The 22,422-nt window shown below is 29.4% G+C and overlaps 1 protein-coding gene across 1 annotated transcript in view; it reads left to right on the top strand.

The window, feature by feature from the left end:
- orb2 overlaps positions 1–22,422 on the top strand; it is a 128,101-nt gene that overhangs the window by 92,456 nt on the left and 13,223 nt on the right. The gene's annotated exons all lie outside the window — the stretch shown is intronic.

The following is a 22,422-nucleotide window of genomic DNA, read 5'->3' as shown; positions in this document are numbered from 1 at the left end:
AGTTACTTTGAGAACATGGAAAAATATATTCTTCTAAAGTGCTGTCGACGAAAATAGTATATTGAATTGCTACAACAGATTGGAAGTCTAAGAAGGAGAACGTCTGTGCACTGCAGGATGGACCTTAGGCAAATATTTATAGTAAAGTAATGAAAGCAATCCCAACAACTATTTTCTTCTCCATTTACATCTCAATCTAGGCTGGAAATTACCCATGTACTTCCTTCCATTTAAATTTGAACAAATCATGCAGAAGTATTACGGAATGATTTGCAGAAAGTCGCAGTGGGATTTCCGATTGATGCGTTATATTCTCAGTAGTGCATATACGAGCTTGTATAATAATGTACAGGGGTTTGGACCCCACTGCTTTCAGGATGTTTACCACGATGAACCAAGCATGTATATAATATTTGCATGGGAAATGCTGGCTACGTATGCGCGTTCATGATGTTATACATCCACCCTATACGCGCTTGCATTACCATACATATTGCTAGATCCCACTAAAAAAAAGTGTACTTCTTAACATTATTTTATTTTTTTTAATTCTGTTTATTTAGAAACATCAGCCCACCAATTGCTTTTTTATTCATGTAAAAATCTGGAAAAATCTTTGCTTACGTTTATCGTGGTAGTTTTAATTAAATTTTTTTATTCTTTGCTTTATTAATATTTTTATTGACAAAAAATAATATGTGACAACCAATGAAAAACACGACAGCTAGAAATGACACTGCTTATACTTTTATAATTCTTTTTTAAATTCATTACTCACATAAGGTTTTTTATTTTATTTTATTATTTTAACAATTGTTGAACAGTGAAAAATTAACTCTAAAAGATGGATCATGAGTTAATGATGATGTTAACCATTATTCTTTCTACAATTACTCACTTGAGAATTAAAAGAAAAAATAGCAGCAAACATCTGTATTCTCTGAATCGATAAAATAGTATAATGTTTTCTAAGATATCACGTAACTTTCATCACAACTAGTCAATAAAGTCATCAACAAGTGAATGTAAAAACGGACGTAAGTCACCAATAACTGCAGCCTTTTTTACCCATAAATCAGGAATGAACGGTAAAATTTATTAGCTAAACACGGGAGTGATTAACGGAAATTAGAGACAAGCTACAAATTAAAATTTCCCTCCAAGATTTATTAATATTAAACAAATTACTTTTTCCTTCACAAAAACACCATATCCTTCTACACTACATCATTAAATCCATCACAAAAACCAGAAATATATTATTTATAGATAATTATTATATTTATTACTTAAAACCTGGGATCAAAACTCCATCAAATAGCCCGTATTTCATTGGTTCTTAATACAGTTTTACGTTGAACATGAAACTACCCTCATAGATATTAAACCTGGTAAAAACATTCGAGTAAAAAGCATCTCAAGAAAGCCATCGGATGATTGATGTTACACTTAAGAAAAATTATTAACGAAAAAAAAGAAAATGAAAAAAGCATTACAACATTTCTCTTGTTGATGACAACAATTGGCATTTGATTGATCTTGACCTTAAACTCGTTAAAAAGGCAGAAAAAAAATATAAAGAAGAGGAATCTTCGTCTATTGAGAGACATGTATTGCTGAATTATTCATATAATGTGAATTTATATATTGATACACGTCTCTCGAGTGACTTTAAATATTTTTCGGTCTCTCGACACCTCATATTATCATAAAATTCTGTATACTCCAGTGCCATCCATGAATCTCAAAAATCCCTTACCTTTATCCCAAGCACTATAGGCGTTTTTTAAAAATAAAATGAAGCAATTGTATTGTGTATCTTTTGGTAGATACTCGCGTAACAAAGATAAATTATTGCAGTTGAATAAAATTTTTGCAAGCATTAAATTTATGCTCTAAATTAAGTCCACCTGAAAGACGATAGATTGTGTACATTATTAGAGTTGAGTGTGAATATGAGGTGCGTATATCTTCAATACATATAGTCAATTAAATCCTGCATACAGTAACAAGTGTAAACGAAGTGACACGCAACTGCTAACAAGTTTCCGAGGCTGCTTTTGCAGGTCGGCGTCTTTTCATTATGTTATGTTCCCCTGCTTCGCTTTATCTTCGCAGAAATGAAAATTTTTTTTTTTTTGCTAAATTACAAAAGTGTAATAAATGTTGGTATAAATAACAATCATGAGGGACTTGAAAAAAAATAACAAGCTCAAAGGTGTGACTTTCGAAGTCATTGGTGTCGTTTTTTTAAACTCAGGTATCTTGGTTTAAAAGTCTACGATTCTTCAACTAATCATTAAAATTAGATTTTATTGTAGTGTTTCAAAAGTTCCAGACAATTTTTTCTGTTGTCAGTATCATTTGATTATCTTTTTTCAACAACACCATAGTATTCATGAATTTTTAAAGAAAAAGTAGATAACACTAGAAGCATTCACTTCTAAAGTTAATCATAAAATAGTGGAATTTGAAATTTATTGTATTTGATTGAGATAAAAAAAAATGCATATTCATGGTTGAATCAAAACTAAAGTTGTTGAAACAATACATTAATTAGATGTCCTTCTAGCAGTTGAAATGGCCCTTCGCGATGTCTAGTATTCGCGACCCTTACTCTTGATCCTCACACTATATTATACCTTTCTGTTCTCTTTTACACCCTCAGCACATAAATCCGGTGGTTGTTCAATATTTATAGGGGCTGCAGACGCCGTTACTTACTTTAATCTCACTCTCGTGAGATACAAACTGACGTGAACGAAAAGATCGATAGATTCAAGTGAATTTGTGGCTCAAGTTTATTTCTTAACCACTCGTTATTTTTCTTCCTTTATGCGCTAGTTTACTTAAAATATACACTAATTATAAATTAATCCAATAATGGATGAATTTTAATGCTTGCTCAATTGATTTACGGCTGCATTGGGTGCAATATTGATTAGTCAGATTGGAATTTACTGCTAGAGATTAACATTTGTATTTAATTTGGATACAAACATTGGAACCAAATAGAAAGAAAACAGAGAAAAGGATTTCTTTGGAATTGGTTGAGGTTTTTTTTATGTTTATGAATCATGGGGTTTATTTAATTAACATTCGGTGGCAATTTCGAACATTAGCTGTTTGAAATTTATTAGTAAATATTGAATGTTTATGATGGCATATATTATTTGACTAATAGGAATAATATTTCGATTAATTCGAGCTTTGATTTGTAACAGATAATTAATGATTTTCGATACTTTTTATCTTGGAATTTAATTAAAATTCATTTGTTTTTATTAAAGACGTGACTAATTAAAGCAAAAGGTTGGAAAAATGCGGATTGATTGAGGTATGAGCAAAGAAAATATTGAGTAATAATAAATTATGTTATTTTTAAAATTTTATTTAATTAAATTTAGAAATACAATAATAAAAAAAATTATTTCTAATTAAGGCGACAAAAAACGGAATTGTCAGGTTAAAAAACGTCAAAAGAACCGAACTTTTCAAAGGAACATAGTTAAAGAATTATATTGAGAAGAATTTGAATTAATCTAGAAGTTTAAAATACACTGCATCACTTTATGGTACAAAAAAAAGTGATCATTGAAGTTTATTAAAAACATTGTACTATAGATATTCATTGAGAATATTGTTGAACAATTTATTCAAAGGCTCTATTGAAAATTTTTTTCTTTTTCAAAAGTAATTCATCATAGGGATTAATGCTTTATGAGATAAAATTATATCAATTGATGATCTTGTAAGTAAGAACATCTTCTAAAAGATATTAAAAATCGTCAACTGAATCAATTTATTAACAACAAAGAAATTCTTGTCTCGGTGAGTAAAGTATTTTTTTACATTACATAGAAAGTGACAGCTTTCTTTTGATATTAATGTGACGTATAGAAGGCTCTAGGGAAAAAATGCAAATGAAATCAACTTTATCCTTTGTCATCCATTATTGAAAAAAATATTCGTTAAAAAAATAAATAACATCTTCCTGAAAAAAGAGAAAGACTCATATAAAAAATAGTTTATAATTAAATAACAGTCAAATTAATTCGGTTTTCATGTGACCTACGAATTAAAATAGTAAAACAGACACAGAATTGGATGTCACAGCATCGACCGTACAAAAAATACTCAGCAATGTTACGATCTTTTGGAACTATTTAATTAGGAATGCATCCAAATAAAGAAGTTTAACAACGGAATTAAAAACGGAGTAACAGATGCAGAGAAATTATCATTGTGAGTTTATTTTCAATGGTTGGGTAATTTTCGTGTTAGTTGTTCGATAATAATTTAACAACATGTTTATTATTTATTAGATTGCATATTAAATTTTTATTCAATACTTGAAATATATTTTTTCACGTCAATAAACTTTAAAGACACTAGAATATCTTTTTTCTCATAATAAATACATAAATTTGATAAAATATATATTTTTTTTATGTCAAAATTTCCAATAAATTTAATTCAATTATTTCAAATTTTATTTTAACAAATTCCTTTAAAACAAACAAAAAATACTAATAGAGATTTTTGTTTATAATTTCATTAATTTCTATAGAATAGAATTCGATAAAAATTTATAGCAATAAAAGTATTTTTATTTTGATTCGATTTATCACTTTGATATCACCTTTTTCCTGAATATTGTATAGACATGTATATATGTATTAGAAGAATAAAACGATATAGTTGAAATAAGAATAAAAAGACGGAAGGGAGGTGATATTGAGTAAGAATATTGGTTTAGGACACCTCGTTGGTCCCGTCAACGAAATCCTTCTCTTGTCGAGGAATTTCACACAAGTGAAACCTTTTTGCTCCAGAAAGCTCCCTTCTTCCATTGTGTTCTTTTATTTCGTTTCTTCAATACACACACACACACACGCACGCACACATACACATAGACACAACTATACGTTCACAACATTACATACATTTATATATATATATATAGTTAAAGAGAACGAGCTTTTTCTCTGGGGGGTTTTCTCAACATAACACGAGAACGAGCCACTACGGGGAAATTCAAACGAATGCCACACATTTTTTCTCCTCTACTCCAAAAAGAGATTTGCAATCTTAACGAGCCGAGTCGATTCTCTTTGAATTTTCCTCAGTGTCTTTCTTATTTTTTTCCACGGTTTATTTCCTTTTGTCTCATATTTTTTACGTTTAGGTAGAAAAATATATAGCAGTATCTTCAGACCTGTGTATATATAGATATATATGGCATCGCAGCCCGTAAGGTACATAATAGAAGAGAAAAGCAATGAGACCAAGCGAGAGGTGGGATAGGGTGAGAGGATGACATTATTCAAATGTCCGGGACGGAAACGTCGCAAATTGCAGACTCCCGTGCGCGGCACCTGGGACCGGCGACCATTACTCTTGCGTCTGTTCTATACCGCTAGAGAAATCCGCATTCATAGCCGGCAAGCAAGAAGACAAGACACCTCTTCTTCATCGACTCTAGTAGAGACATCATTACTTGCCGCCAATTGACTTGGACTCGGTGCTATAATCTTACAGTCACGTCGCTTCCGTCTGACGAATTATCAATTCGGCCGCTCGTGCTTGCATTCATGAACATTTTTATAATGAATTGATTCATTTGAATTTTTTTCGACAGTCTTCGATGAATACGAAAAATGATAATAGAATGAACAAAAAAATCATTTCATTTTTATCTGTAGAAATAAAAGCAATTTTTCTTTAAATTAATTAATTAATTGATTTATTGATTGATTAATTAATTATTGAAAATTTATTTCATAAAATTTTATAATCATTATAAATAACACATACCTCCATAAGAGTTGTGTTTAATTAAATTTTAATAAATAAATAATTAAATAAAATTACTTAATACTGAAACAATCAAATAATCAGTTATTAAAATTTATTTATCGTTATTGTTTTTAATTAATAAAAAAAGCAACAATAATTTTGAGTATCTATTGAAAATTTAGGTTCAATCGAAGAGCTTCAAAGTTAGATAGAACGACGATAGTTTTATGTATATATATATAGATTTAAGCAATTAAAATATACGATTACGACTATCAGGAAGTGCCGCAATTAATGGTAATTACTGGACTATTTGATGTTGTCACGTGATACAATCTCCATTGCAATCTACATTTATCTCATGAGAATAGAATACCGTTCCCATTTATCTGTTTATAATGTACTTACACTCTCTCTTCATTTCCCCATACAAAATAGTTACACATTGATGTTGTTTGTTTACATTTTTTTCCAAGCATTTTCAAGCACGAGAATCTTATTTTTAAACGGTTAATTGAGGACATGTGGTGTTTATTAAAGAGCCAACATCATATATTTATTCACCTAAATTCCATTATCTACATTTCTATGTACTGTTATTACACTTGGTTATCGACAGGTATGAATTATCTGAATAATGAAAGTGAGTCGTGACAGTTTTATCAATTTAGAGGTTGTTTGTAGTCTTTCATTTATTTTAGGTGTGCTTGTAAGTACTCTGGAGAGAAATTTACTGTTTTTTAATACTGATGACTGACTTACTACGGAAATGGTGAATTATTGCTGTCTCAAAAAGTGAAAGATGCAGTTGCATAAATTAATTAATTTTTATTTTATTTTTTTTCTTTTTCCTTTGATTAGGTATTGAAGTGATTATTAATTAAGTTGAAGAATACAGTTGTTGGCAAGATTATAATTATCGGTAGCTTAACTGTAAATTAATGAATTAGGGTGAGATAGACTCTGGGTGCCAGTAATTGTTGTTCACTTGCCAATAACTGTTCCACTTCATTTAATTACAAGCAAACAAATTTGCATAAAAATTTCGCTAGTTAATATGTTGTGGTACTTTGACACTAATATCAGCTTCTATCATACTAGTTTTTAATTAGAAATGATAAATTTATAATGAAAAAAAATTCCTCTGATAATTATTTATAGACGAAAATAAAATTTCTTCTATTAAATAAATACATCAAAGCAAATTAATAAATAGCTTATATTTAATAAATACATTCTTCAACAAAAATTTACAACAAAGTAAATATTTTATCAATCAATTTAGTCTATCGAATTATTTTTTAATCAACTTTAAAATGTTTTGATCTTTAAAATCACTTTAATTATTAAAATCTATCCAAAAAAAAATTTCAAAGCCATTTAAATGCTGAAGTTTATTGTTTTCATCACAGAAAACAAACAATAGAATCCTCACAACTGCAGTTGCTTTCAATATCAATATTAAAATACTCTTCAACGTACAAACTACTATACTACAACTTCTAGTTATTGACAGGTATGAATAATTTAAATAACGAAAGTGAATTAGTCGTGACACTTTTACCAAATTTGGAAGTCACTGAGAGAATCTTCCATTTATTTGAGCGTGCAAACCAGCTTTATACATGCCATATATACCAGCTTTACTACTTATTACACAACAGCTTACACATACACTTGTTGATAAAAGAAAAAAAAAGGGTCAACCATGTACCTGATTCTCTGGAGGCTTCAATAAACTTTATGAAACGTCGAATTTCATCAAGTTGATCACTTTCACTATCTCCCTAATTGAATGCCTGTCCGAAGCAGTTTCAAGTACTCGTTTTAAGGAGTTAACTTTCCAACAATGTTTCGTGGTTTTTATGTGACTTTTAATGGATTTAAAATCATGTAAACTTGGATTCTTCATTTTTGTTTCATTCGTTTGATAATAATGTTGTCTTTTTTCCCTCGTTCGTGTATATATAGTGGAAATTTCTGTAAACACATTCCACTGAAGTAATAATGGTAGAAAAGAGAAACTAAATTCATTGGATATTCATTTTATTAATAAAATTTAGCTATACAGAAATCATTTTAACTTGCATGACAATTTTTTAAGTTAATTAACTCATCGTTGTTTATGTATATAAGCACATAAGAAACAGCGCTACTGCTGTATAACTCAAGTGATTTCACATCCGAGAGAGCTGCTGAGAAGTTTACGTTTATACTAGAGTTCTATAAAGAGTGACGAGAATTTTTAAAAATTTCTCCTGCCAAAGTGAAGCTTGGGGACACAGAAAACCCCTCTTGAGACATATGCTCGTTAATTTACAAGATTTCCTAAACCTTTAATAAGTCCATAATTATGAATTTTCATAATTTATACCAAGTCTCAAGTGCCCGAAAATTATTCTAAATGAATAAAAAATTATGAACGAAAAAAAAATATTATTTAATTACGTTTAAATAAATTATGGTAAATTTTTTAATAGATTTAGACTTTGACAACACTATTCTTTCATTTTTTATTCTTTTATATTCCATTCACAATTTTTATACCGAAAAAAAATACTCGAGAGCAAAAATTTAAATTCAACAAAAGAAAAGGTCTCAGGTTTATATTAATTAATCAGACAATTATTATTATAATGAACGTTTTCTAAAGTCTGTTTTTTAACAATAACAATAATGATAATAATTCACAGTTAAAAGCACAGACTTACTTTGATATTTATGATTAAAATAGTTTGCGAATGGGACACAAATAATTACGTGAAATTTCACAAAGACTTGGTTATTGTTCCACATCTATTTCAACCAAGACTGACTTTCTATCAATCTTTTGCCATTTGTAGAATAGTATTAAGTCGTCTTTCTTCCACTTTCTCATTCAAATTCGATCAGACTCAACTGCTTTTGGCACGCATTTTCCTTGAGTATGGAAAAGAAATCTGTAGAGAAAAAGGTAAAGAGAAGAAGATAGGACGTGAGAATTCACTTGAGGCACGTACGTGACACGTGAACAGATAATTGATTTATCGATGTATCGATCTAGTTTAGTTAACGTCTTCACGAGAGCTACTTTTCTTCTTTCTTTTCATATGATCGTTATAGTTATGGTTACCTATCTAACACATTTAAGTGCTACCCTTTGTTGCTTTTTAAGTATTTCTCTTTTTATTTCTGCTTTAGTATACGGGTTATATACGCGTGTGTGTGCAATGATGCATGTGGTCAGCTTTTCATGACCACCCGAGAACCGTTTATTACGTACCACATGAGATCTGTTTTTTTTCTAATTCCACTACGATTCATTGCAATTGCCTGGAACGAGTTAGAAATGGCTCTAGAAAAAATACGATAATACTCTACTGCTAGTTTTGGTTTGGGTTGGGCTGTAAAATGGACAATATGCAAAAAAAAAATGCAAATATCGTGTTTACAGTTTTCTAGAATTTCATTGGTTCTCATATTTCGTTTTATATGTTGATAAATATTTTTAACAAAGAACAAAAGAGAGAGATAAATTTTTAGAATTTTCTCGACAGTTAATTTTATTTGTCTGCACTCCAAAAATAGCATTTTTTGTTTAATTTAACAATTTATTCTTTACTTAGAGTTTTTGAAATAATTTAAATGTATACTTTCGACAATGATAGTAAGTAAATCTTTAAAAAACCAAAACCATCAAATAAATCACTTTAAAAGCATTTAAATTTATTCAAAATCCACTTTACTTCGTAAATTGCTGAATTTTGTTTCCAAGACTTTGGAGTCATGATTAAATTTTGTTTCAAAAATCTTTCAAACTCAAATTATTTTTTATTAAATTGATAAATTAATAATAGAGTTCTAATTATGATTTTAAAAAACAATTACAACTAAATACATGGTAGTAGTTATTTAAAGTAAAAATAATATTTAACGACTTTAATTAAATGAAATAACGAAAATTAATTTTTAATTAAATTATAAGAATGTTGACCACGAAAACAACTTCCAAGAAAAACAATATAATTGACTATAAACCTACATTTTTAGGTTCATCATCCTTAGATATATCTTCTCGCAAATCCTTGTTTAAATTCATCACAGGAAATTCTCCTGGGACGTCTTGCGAGCAAAAAAAAGTACGAGGCAAAAAAGTACGATGGTTGGATACAGTCAAAGAATTTTGAGGATATAGCGGTGAGAAGGTAGAAACGCATGTCTAAATGGACTCGCTATATCGCGAACGTGCTTCCTACTAAAGTCACGTTCGTGAAAGCACTAAAGACTATGACTCAAGGTAGTTGGGGGATTCCACGTGCACTTACGTAGGATATGAATTGTTCAGATATTGCCTTCCCAGTTTGTATTAGGTATCTATATCTTTTTACTCGTATTTACTAACTGCACATTATTTTATTTTATTATTTCTTTTTTCTATTTATTCAACAACTTCTTCAATATTAAAAAAAAAAAACAATTGTTATCTTCTCGCGTACAAACTTCAAATTAACTGGATTTCTTCTGTAGATAATAATAAAATACTTACTTCTCCAATATAAGAGTGAGCAATCGAACTTTGCAACATGATTTTAATGAACAACTTTTTCTATCTAACTATTTTCTAGTATCATCAAGGTAATCGATATTATACACTACAGTCTTGAAATAGGTCTATCATTGAACTTTAGAATTATTCTACTATAAATAGTGAAGTAATTTTAGTTGAAATGTTTAATTGGACCTTGTCACTTAGACGCTTTAGCTTATTTATTTCGCCTTTTTATAACTCAGAATTGAAATGATGGAAAAATAATAAATAACGACCATTCATTGATCTTTACTCTACATTTATATTTTTATTAGCCAATTAAATCAATTTAATTTGCTTCACAATAAGCTGTATAGCTCAATGAATTTAAAATGTTCTCGACTTTTTGCAATAAAATATTGAAAATTCGGGAAAAATTTCAATCTTTCAAAGAGGTTCTCTGTTCATAGCAAAAAAAATCGCAATGGAGCATTGGATTTTAGTGTTTTAATTCATTAGTTTAATTTGTTCAATCAGAGAGGTTGGAATGCTGTGTACTAAAATAAATGGTCATTTAAAAAAAGCTATTAATTAGATTTGATTTTTCATCTAGATGAATAGTCATTGAAAATGAATTGAAATAATTCCCTTCTATTTGTAAATATTTTGTTTTCTTTGCACATTTATGTCCAAATGATCAATTATGATATAAATAAACTTTCATAAAGAAACAAGAATTAATAATATTGAGAAATGATCAAAGATCAAACATTACAAGCTTTTGTGTAGCTTTTGGTGATGTTAATTACTGATATAATCAATAAAATTGTGAGATAATTGAATAATAGCTTGAAAGAAGATGGAAATCGATACATGGCAAGACTATCAAGTATGGTTGACAGAAGATGATGATGTTTATCTTAGTAATAGCTGTTTATTTTGTAAATTGTAAGGTAGATTACATCTGTCATCAAATGGAGATTTTTAGAGGATTCTAATCAAATCGTTGACCCAATCAATAAGTTAATTTCTAAAATAAATCATAATTATGATAAACAAACCATGTTTTGTTAATGACAAAAATTAAATTTTTGACTTAATTTCATGAGAATTAAAAACAGAAGCTGGAAAGAAATAATAATTCATGATAATGAGAATAACACTGGATGAAGATGATTCATTACGAATATTATTGTGTGAATTAAATGGATAGGTCAAGTCACTTTCTCATCTAGTTATTCATTCATTCATTCATTCATGTATTCAAAGATAAAATTGAAAAATAACTTGAGAGAAATCGATTAAAAGAATTTATATATTTTTAAAACTAAACAATATTCATCATTACTGCAAAGAAAAAAATTATTTCTCTTTAATGTCTCGAGAGAAATGGTTAAATTTTTATTGACAATGACAACAAAAAAGAAAATAATTCGAATCTTGATATCTCTCGATGTTTATGTCATCGACTATCGCGACCACAATGTCTCCAAGGACATCTCTGTATATTCGAAACATATATATCCTTTCCTTTTATATACACTTTGAACTCTTGATAAAGCATATTGCATATGGCCACATACACGTATCGCCAATGACAATTCCCATCTCAATGATATCTCTGTGTCCCATGCAAATTCGCTTGTCACGGTTTTTAAACGTCCGCACGTCGTGAAAAATCCTCCCTCGTTATAATACGAATAGGAGAGAATGGAAGAGTAAACCGAGTTAAAAGTCGTAGCAAAAGAAGCTTTATCACACAATGGAAATACTCTTGAAACTGTTTACAACCAGAGAATAGTTTTTTCAGGAAAAAACTTGAAAGTAAATTTCCTTCTTTCCAACTGAATTATTATTCAACTGAATTTAAATAATTTTATTTATCTCCGTTGCTGTAGCATGTTCGGTTTTGGCAACACGTGGTCTATCTGCATACATAATTGTCTCTTTCTTCATAAATAACAGTGTACGATCATAATAATTAAGCAGTAATGATAAACCAAATCACGTTGTTCTTAATGCCATTAATAGTCGCTTATAAGTCATTTATATCTGTATTACAATCCTATGTTTCAACTCAGTATCCTTTATTATTACTCTCTACATTCTCTCATTTCTCTGTATAATAAACTTGTTTATACTGTAGCCCACCCCGTGGACACATTGTTTCCTACCTTTAATTACCTCATTTTATAATAAATCTATTAGTCCTGATGATAAATAGTCTCCCCTTTTCAGATACTTGGAAAATAAAACAATTGTCTCAGAGAAAAGTAGACGACATTGCTAATTAATTATTTTTCATAATATCTAACTAATAATTCATCAAGTAAATTAAAACAGAATTAGTTTAGAAGAAATTTATTACATAATATCTGAATTAATTGATACAATTTTGAACAAGTCTCATTGTTTAATTTTTTTTCTTGCTATTTATTTCACTTGGAACATCATGAATCCTTATTTTTCATACTGTCACTCTTTCTCGTCCACCTAAACTCCTTATAATGACACGTAATTTACCACTTGCAAATCACTCATTAACCAGTGCTGTCAAAATCAAAAAAAAACTTAACAGCTAAAGTCGCTAATTGTGATGATAATTTATGCGTCCTAAAAGAAAAGATTTAAATATTATGCATGTACATATTTTAATTCACTCAAAGGAAGTTGGTATTAGTCTTATGCAGAGTTGAAAAGTGCGTCTGTACACATCGGGGCTCAAGAGAGAGAAAGAGAGATAAAGAAAGAAAAAAGTAAGCGATACCTTAAGTCAACCTTAAGCTCACGCTGGGGCGTGTCGGCTTATCTGAAATTAAATCAGTCGCCGGAATAAAGAAGAAGGACGGGGGGTTGAAACGAACAGTGTGTTTGAGTAAGAAAAAGATGAAAACGGAAAGGAGAGTTCAGCATTAGAAGAATTTGAGATAGACACTTATTATATTCCCTTGACAATCGCGATTATTATGATAATCTCTCAGTCGACCTCGTTTTATCCCTCTTGAAGTCTTCCTCTCTGGCAAATTGGACATACCATGGCTTTTTATACATAGACGAGAATACTTGGAATCAACCATGACACGTCTGCTAGGAGTTTACGAGCGTATATCCAAGTCGAGTGATCTGCCCTTCAATGTCGACACTTCTGGTAATAAAAAGTCACCCCTCTCGACCTCACCAGAATTGTCACAACTCAAACCCTCTCATCTATTTTTCTCAAGATATATTACCACATTCATGACAACTAATCCGGGTTACGAGTGTCATTACAAGTACTTTGCAACCACCGTCCTACAGGGTGAAAGTCAGAAAACTTGATCCACAGTCAGCATCGAGGAAACTAACCGGACACTTCTAGTATAGTTTGCTTCTAAAGTACATAGTTTCACCATCATTCAAAGTCGTGATAGATCATACAAATACGTGATTTCGTATTTGAGCTAAAAATGATCGATGAATATTGACTATGAAAATTGCCAATCATCTTGAAATAATGCTGATTACATTTTTGATATGCTTGCCATTTATAGATATTTTTTTATAAGATCAATATGAACAATATCTAGGTTTGAAATTTTTAAATATATTTAGATGGTAAGAATGGATTATTAAAGTAATAAAAATTTTAATATGTTCTGCTACAGGTTTCTAAAAGGATTTTATTATTTATTTTATTTTCTCCTTGCAATTATTGGATTCTAGATGATTTTTTGATTCAATGAAAAATAAGTAAAAATAATCATCCTCTTGATCATGATTGTACTGTTGTAAAAATTTGATCAGGACTAGAGGATGATAAAGATTAAGTTGATTAAATTGAAGCTTTATTAAAGATTTTCTAGATTACTTGAAGATGTAGAGTTAATCCTGTACTCCGGATTTTTAAATCAAACATCAAGAGTACACTTCAGTGAGATTTTTCAAATATTGAGCAATTAATTAATTCTGTTTACTTCATATATCAATATTTACTTTAAGCTTTTCATATATTTACACTCAATCTGAAAAAATTATTAAAGTTAAAAATAAAATATTCTTTTTTATTTTTAAACTCAAATGCTTTATTAACTTTAATGTGTTAATAAATCATAATTAATAGCCATTATTTATAATAAATGTTCATAATCAGTCAGAACAAAGTACAAAAATAATATAACTGTATAAAACTTTATATTTTATTTGAAAAAAAACATGCTCATCAAATCTTCCCTTCCATAAAATTATCAATCCTTTCTTCTACTGATAAGCTCACTTCCACTTTCCCACGACCGTACTTTCAGACATTTTATGAATTCTAAAAACGTAAGAGCTTCTTATCAAACAGTATCACATGTTGACTTCAACAATCCAATCGATTTTCGCCCTTAAGGGAGGGGAAATAAAATAATAGGGCTGCCAGACGTCGCATGAGTATATCTCGCATTATTAGCATGCGTCCTACAAATGTCGCGTGACCGAAAAATAAGGGACTAAAAAAATATCCCAAAACCCCTTTTTATATTGAACATACTTACCCTACCCAGCCTTAACATCAATGAAAATTTCCTATTTTTAAAACCATTTTTTTCTTACATAATCGACTAGACATCGTTATTTGAATATGAAAAGACATTGCGTGCACTGTTCACGTGTAATTTTATTTCTTTATCACAACATCTTGTGACTAGATCTTATATTGTTTGTTTTAAAATACGTGCGTAATGAATGAATGACTTTACGACAGTAGCATTTAAATAAATGATTTATTTACATCATAATAATTATAATAGAAATAGCAACAATAAAAAGTGTAGTTGAACAGCTTCAATGCAGTCATAAGTTTCGAAATAAACCTCGTTTTATAGACTTGAGAAGTCTGTTCTATATTTTTTTCTTTTCAAAACAAATTTGCTTATTTATTATTTTTGAAACATACTGACCAATCAAAGGCTTTTGAGAAGAAAATTTTTTTTAGAGTTCATTAATGATAAATAAACATTTGTAACGCTGTCAATTTGCTTTATTTGTATTGAAAAAAAATTAATTCATTGTATTTATTAGTATGAGAATGCAGGGGAATAGTTTTAAGAAGAGCAGAGATGCTTTAAAATGTGAAAGCTTAATCCATAAATGATTTTATAATGAAATTAAAATCAATAATACGGATTATTTGTAAGGACAATTTCATTTGGTTTCAAAGGCGATTACTGTAGTGAATGAAAGGTCTGAAAGGACCAGGAGATTGCCGATGGAAACGTGAAGCGGGCCAATTAGGACTACCAATATTGACAGACGCCGCCGGATGCTCTGCAGTAGCACAAGTGTACGAAACTTTAGACTAAGATCGATATACTTGGAGTTATTAATCAACTTATCGCATTGATTCGGCTCAAACAAAGCGAAACTTTACGGAAAATGAACTGAGATCAGTAATTAAGAGTTGGACATAACTGTCAATTATGTCAACTTTCTTGTTACTTGAGTTAAATGTACGGCAGTTGATTCTGGAGACATTTTGGAGCTAACATGAATAAGGGAATTTAAATAAATCAATTTTTTGATATATTGTGCTGGAGAAAATATTATTTTTGAAATGTATAGGTCCTTTGGGAAAATGTGATGGAGTTGCTTACATATTTATGCTGGTATCAAGACAGTTGAAAAAAAAAATTATTGCTGATGGCGTGGCAGTTTTTATTTATTTCATTTACGGTTTTTGGTGGGTAAAAAATAAATTGATTCAAGAAGAAATATTTTTTGGTGTGATTTAGTGTAATAAAACACAGTTATAAATCACTTTCAATTTTGCACTTGAAGATTTATTGTTGAAATATGATTTTTATTCATTTCTTGTTACAATTTCCCAATATTTTCCATTATTATTATTTTTTTTTTCAAAAACAAACATTAAGTAGGTGTTTTTTGAAGTATTTTTGAAGGAATAAAATTGTTCAGAGATACGTTGGTGGTTTCATCATTACAAACAATGTTTTCATCATTAAAAAAATATTTAAGGAATTTTTGTTAATTTAAAATACAATATTTCTAGCTAGATCGTTAGTTGATTATGAGATTTTTTTTTACTACATGGCGTAGTTTTCTTTCTCTTATTTTTGCAGTATTTGAACAAATGATGTAGTTGAATCAGATTAGAAGCATTTCGTGGAATTAATTTTTTTCCACAATTTATAGAGCAGGCTTTTATTATTTACAACATCTTCATATTTTTCTATAAGATTATCACAGCCAGATGTACTTTTAAGAACATACTTTTTCCTTATATTTCATGTTGATTTAAAAAAATTTCTCTCGTTTTTTTAAAAGCTTAAATTAAATAAAAAACCACTCAAATGGCTAAAAAAAATTTTTTCTCCAACAAAAATAAATATTTTTATTTAATAATATTCTTTAGAATACATTCATCACTTTATTTTTTATTCAAGTAATATTTTAGCAACTGGTTTTATATAACAAAATTATTTTTTCTTTGTAAAAATAATTCTTTAAAAACTTATTATAATTCATAGTTAGTTAAATCTATTGATAAAAAAAAATTACTTCTCAGTAAATCTTGTTATTTTCTTCATACAAATCCAATTAAAGTAATCTTGTTAATTTATGGCAATAATTCCAGTAAATCTAAATCAAGTATCTGTATTGATTCTGGCATCTGAAAACCTCCAAAACAGAAAAACTGAAACCTCAATTGAATATATATTGGGAGCAGAAGTTGGGAACATTCTAGGGGTTGATGCGAATGACTTATGGCTGCGAATGAGGTCAATAACCCAGATCGGTTTAAGGAACATAATTTGTGCGTCTGAATGATGTCCGGGTATTAGAAGTCTACCCCATGCTCTAGATAAATAAATTAGGTATTCAACTTACGAAACTGAATATCCCAATTCCTAAGGATAATCCTCAAGCATGACCATTTATTGTAAAATTTTTCCGACGGTGAAAAATTCGAAATTATGAGTAGCCATGTGGTGCCTACGGGGTGAAAAATTGTTGGGGTAGTTGCCTATTACAGGAAGGGACAGAACGGAAAAGGGAACACATTGAGGGTATTCACCCCAGCTGATACGTACAAACATTCCGAGTATACACATTCGGATTCCATCGTTATGTCCTAGGTCTTAGATTAGGGGAGGGTAGAGATAGAAAGTGCCCTCCTAGTCTGTATTCCACTACATATACGTCGTATTTTTTTTACTACTATTTTTGTTTGCTTCTATAGAATCAAGATTATTATCCTATATAAAAATTTCGGTTTAATTTCGCCTTTCATATTTATTTATTGATTACTGCTCCCCTTATCGTTATTTTTCTGTCAGGAAAAAAAACACATTGTTTAGGGTCTTTAAAAATTTTCGGAGTCTAGGGTCGATGACCTCGTTTAAAGGGAACAGCTGATACCAATCAAAACAGTCCATTTAAATGGATTTTAAATAAAATTTCTTTTTTGATGAATTTAAATTAATTAAAATTAACGAATTAATTGTGTTGTTTGGTAAATATAATTATAGAAACATTTTTGATAATAAATAAAAATTATTTTTTTTAGTAATAAAAGTGATATTTATTGCTGAATAATCTACTTTAACAAGCAATCTGTTTTTCATCAGTATAAAAATTATTTTGATTTTTTATTACTATAAAACAATTATATATAGCCTCTTTCAGATATAAACTATCTTTTAATACTAAATATTTAATTTAATTTTATAAAAAACAAAACTTTTTTTTATTGAAGCATTTTAAGCATTAATTATTAACTAAGTTTATTGTTATTACAAACGAATTAAGACAATTTTCCATATTCGTTACAGAAATAATATCAAAACCACATAATTAAGGGGTACATTTTGTATGCTGAGTTTATTTTCTCAGAGCAGTGGAGCATATCACGAACCTAATAATTTCAAAAACCTAATTCTATTTAATTTTCAAGTAAAAGTGAATGGAAAAAACAACCCTGAATAAATTAATATTATCCTAATAGGCGGTTCCCTAACAACCGTATGCTTCCGAAATTTTAAGAGTACCAGTTATAATAAATTCATCAGAGCACGGAAATACACTTTTGCCCTCTATGGAGCCTTCTAATATTCATGTGTGCATTCGGCGTGCATAAAATAGAAGGTTATAATATAGAGGACAGAATATATTCAACATATACGGAGTCTACAAGAGCAGACACGTGCCCATGACACACGAGCAACACTCTCGGGTGAGCTGAGAGTATGGAGGGATGCATACACATACTTTACATCCTCTCGACCATTCCGTAAACGTGAGAGCACGGAGACTACAGTTAACCTACTAGGGGGTAGGGGATTCACCTCCGTGTGTACGACAAAGCTCAGAGCTTGCGGCACACGAGGAAACTCGGGGAGGCCGAGAGACAGAGAGGGTGGAAACGGGGCTACCTGTAATATTGATCCAAACCTAGCGCCCTTTTCCCCCTCAAACACGCCATCTCCTTCGTGTTAGAGGGGGATATATTCCATAACTGTCGCTGGGTGCTGAAATGAAAACGTCGCCTTCTATCAGGGTTAGACACGCAACTTAAACCCTTACTACTAACTTTTGGGATCATGAAACTTTCAGGAAATTCATTTCTATCGCTTTTTTACATTATCTGCTTTTACTCGAATTATATCTATTGTTCTTTCCCGTTTCCAGGGATGAGAATTCTGTTTGCTCATTTTTTTTTATTTACTTACTTTTTTTGCTTACAATTAAGCACATGGCTTCCTATAATTTCCTTTTATTTATATTGTCAAATATATTTTTTTTTTAATTTTATAGAAGACCAGATATCATTGTATATATTACAAGAAAAAAATTATTATTATTAAAAAATAAAATTAGTTCACTGCAAATATCGTAGTGTTTTATTTCTATTTTTAAACACTTTCAAGTACATTAAAAGTGACTACAATGTTAATCAAATAGGTGACATCATTTTAAAATACTTTAAGTGCATTGCAATAAAACACTTCCAAATTTGAGATTTGCAGTGTTATGATGAAATTAGATGATAACAAAGTTTGTTTTTTTTTCTTAAATATATCAGTAAAAAAGCTAATACTTACTAATTCAATCGATTAAGCAATAATAGCGAGGTTTTTATAAATTAATCAATCTGTTTGAAGTGATAGATATGTCACTTGATATGTTATAGAGTTGAATAAAATTTTAATTCAACTTTGGTAACAACTGCTTTGATGAATTATTTATTACTTCATTTCCAACGTATTGTACCTTCTCTAATTAATCAAGAAATTGATACGTATTTTAACAAATATTTTCTCTGCATTTTATTAAATTAAATGTTTAATAAAAAATTGAATTTTTTTCATACATATTTCATCAATGTTGATAATATTGATGAGTTATAATTTTGCTGTTGTTAGGAGAGTATTAATATTAATCTCTATTTTAAGTATGCAAATCGTATTAGCTGTTCTATTCCTCCTAATTTCCATCATTTAATAATACAACGACTCTTACTCAACATTACACAGTCAAAGTCACTAGTTATAATAACAGCCTATAAGTTTAGTTGTGCACAGTGCTGTAGAAAGTATTTATGACAGCTGAATTTCATAATTTGCATTACATTTAATAATTTAATTTATGTATACAAACAAAACATACCTATCGTTTAGACAAGAAACAGCATTCAACTAAATAAACACTTCCGTATTTGTGTAATTTGTTATTTTATAACAGGAGAAATCTCAAATGTTTATTTACAATAAATATATTTTATTTACTATAAACAACATACTTTAACCATAAAAAAGGATTTATATTGTTCAATAATATTTTACAGCTTTTAGTCATTATTGGAAAACATTTGTGTAAAAATACTTATTCCAATTAATTAACAATTGTTTTATTTATTTAAACGTTCCAATATTTTTTCGAATCAACGACTGTAATTAATGTTGATAAAATATTTAAATACCATAAATAATAAATGTTTTATTTTTTTTTACGTCTGAATAATTACAAAAAAAATTAATAAAATATTGTATTAAATGTACAGCTGTTTTTTTCTACATGGCTTTAATTACATAAACTAAAAAAACTTATTACAAATTTCTCGCAATATTATTTCCAACCATGAAATAATAAACACGAAATTATCATAAAAATTGATTGCTTTTACTTCACACAATGTTGTAATCCAAGCCAATATTATTAACGGTGCGAATAAATAATGAATCAGTATTTTGAAACAAAAATTAATAATTATTAACTATTGAAATACATGACGTTATCACATAGACATTTTTTACACTGTCTATTCTTTATGCATGAGCTGCTTACGTGAATCCAATAGTGTAGGATTAGTGAATTTAAATAATAAATTTTTTCCTAATGTGCATAAATTAAACTTAGCGATAAAATGAGAATAAAAATATCGATTAAATACGTCTGTAAGGGAAAGATTGTGAGATGTTTAACTGGGTAGTATATGGTGGTATATACGATCCTTGCATAACTTTGCACCTCATTAATTTAAAACGGACTGAAGTAGACACTCGGACGTGAGTTGCAAAGTCCTTTCCCTAGAAATGTATGGATCACGAATGAAAGGGCACGCATAGGGTTAGTGGTGTAGTATTCATCTTAAGTTTGCATGAATAATTACCGACGACCCGGCTATACTTCATCCCTTAAATATTACTACAACCCCTTCTACATGCCACAACTTATTCCAGACATCTATCATTTAATGTTGAATCAATCTGTATCACTTTAGATCCACATCCTTCCTCGTTAATCAAACTTAAATGTTGATGTTTCAATTTTCCTTACTTAAAATCCAAAGGTACACAGTGTGTGCATTAATGAAAAATGTCCCACAGCCATAATGTGTGTCATAAGAAAATAATATTTATTATTGATCCTTCACGTTTATTGTCAACTTTTTATGATCTCTATCGAGAGAATAAAATAAGGGGTCATGAAAGTATTCAGGTTGGAAAATTACTGGAGAAATAATCAATCAAGCTGTGCGCGTACCCTAAGACTCCCCAATGAAACTCTCCCCGCTTTCTCTTCTCTTTTGAATGCAGCCGCTTCTTCTCCTCTTGTGTGTGATGTCAGGTCAAATCGGTGGAGTGTGATAGACATTTGTTGTCACTTGGTGGAAAATTTTGTGTTACATCGGCGCTCATGCTTCACTGCTTTCGTGATATACCTGAAAATTCGCTGAATTCAGTATTTGTAGTCATGATTTTTGGCTTTTTATTCCGCTGGATCTGGAATTGATGTGTTTACTGCGATTAATACTTTATTGAAATGCATTTTTATTTCTTTTTTGATAAAAATTAAAAAAATCAAATAAATATAATGAAAATTCAACTGATAGTTTATTGCTTAAATATTTCACAAATATTCATTCATCTTATTTTCTTTATTGAAGGTTCTATTAATTTTTTATTTTATAAGCAGTAGATTTTTTTGTTATTTAAAACAATTAACTATAACTGGCAGAAGCTATTTATGTATTCAGATAGTAGTTGATTCATTGTTAAATCTTTTGAGAAGATTGTGAAGTTCAAAGTCGAAAAAGCTTCTTTCTACTCCAAGTGCTGAGAATAGAGTTATAGAGAAGGATAATGAAAAGTGAAGATAAAATATTATAAAACGTAGTCAATTATTGTGAGGTTGAAGAATAGATTGTTCAATAGAAATGGTCGTTTTATAAAATAAAACTTCTTAATGAAATTACTGAGTTTCTGTAGAGATGGAAATATCTTATTTGAAATCATTCATCAGTTAGATGTCATAATTTTGCCTAGACGAAATAGATAAATTTATAAAAAACAACAAAGCAAAAAAATTTCAAACAACTTATATTACATTTGTGGCCACAGTTTAAAGAAATTCCTCCCACTTTTTCCTATCTCTCAACTTAGATAGGGGTCGGATCGATGGTTGAAAAGAAAAAGCTATTTCGTGGTTTCCGTTTTTATTCTACAGCATGAAAGATGCATCTTTTTGCCGATCCCTCTCAATGACAAGCACGGGAAATGCATTTTGAAAGCTCATATATACTTTTATTATAAATTTTTATTTCCTCTGATGCTCTTTTTTCTGTTCCTTCTTATGAC

The sequence above is a fragment of the Chelonus insularis genome, unplaced genomic scaffold, assembly GCF_013357705.1.
Source record: "Chelonus insularis isolate UGA/USDA-ARS -01 unplaced genomic scaffold, ASM1335770v1 contig_66_pilon, whole genome shotgun sequence".
Taxonomy (NCBI): domain Eukaryota; kingdom Metazoa; phylum Arthropoda; class Insecta; order Hymenoptera; family Braconidae; genus Chelonus; species Chelonus insularis.
Note: the sequence above shows the minus strand (reverse complement) of the source record. Positions and strands in the feature narration are given on the sequence as shown.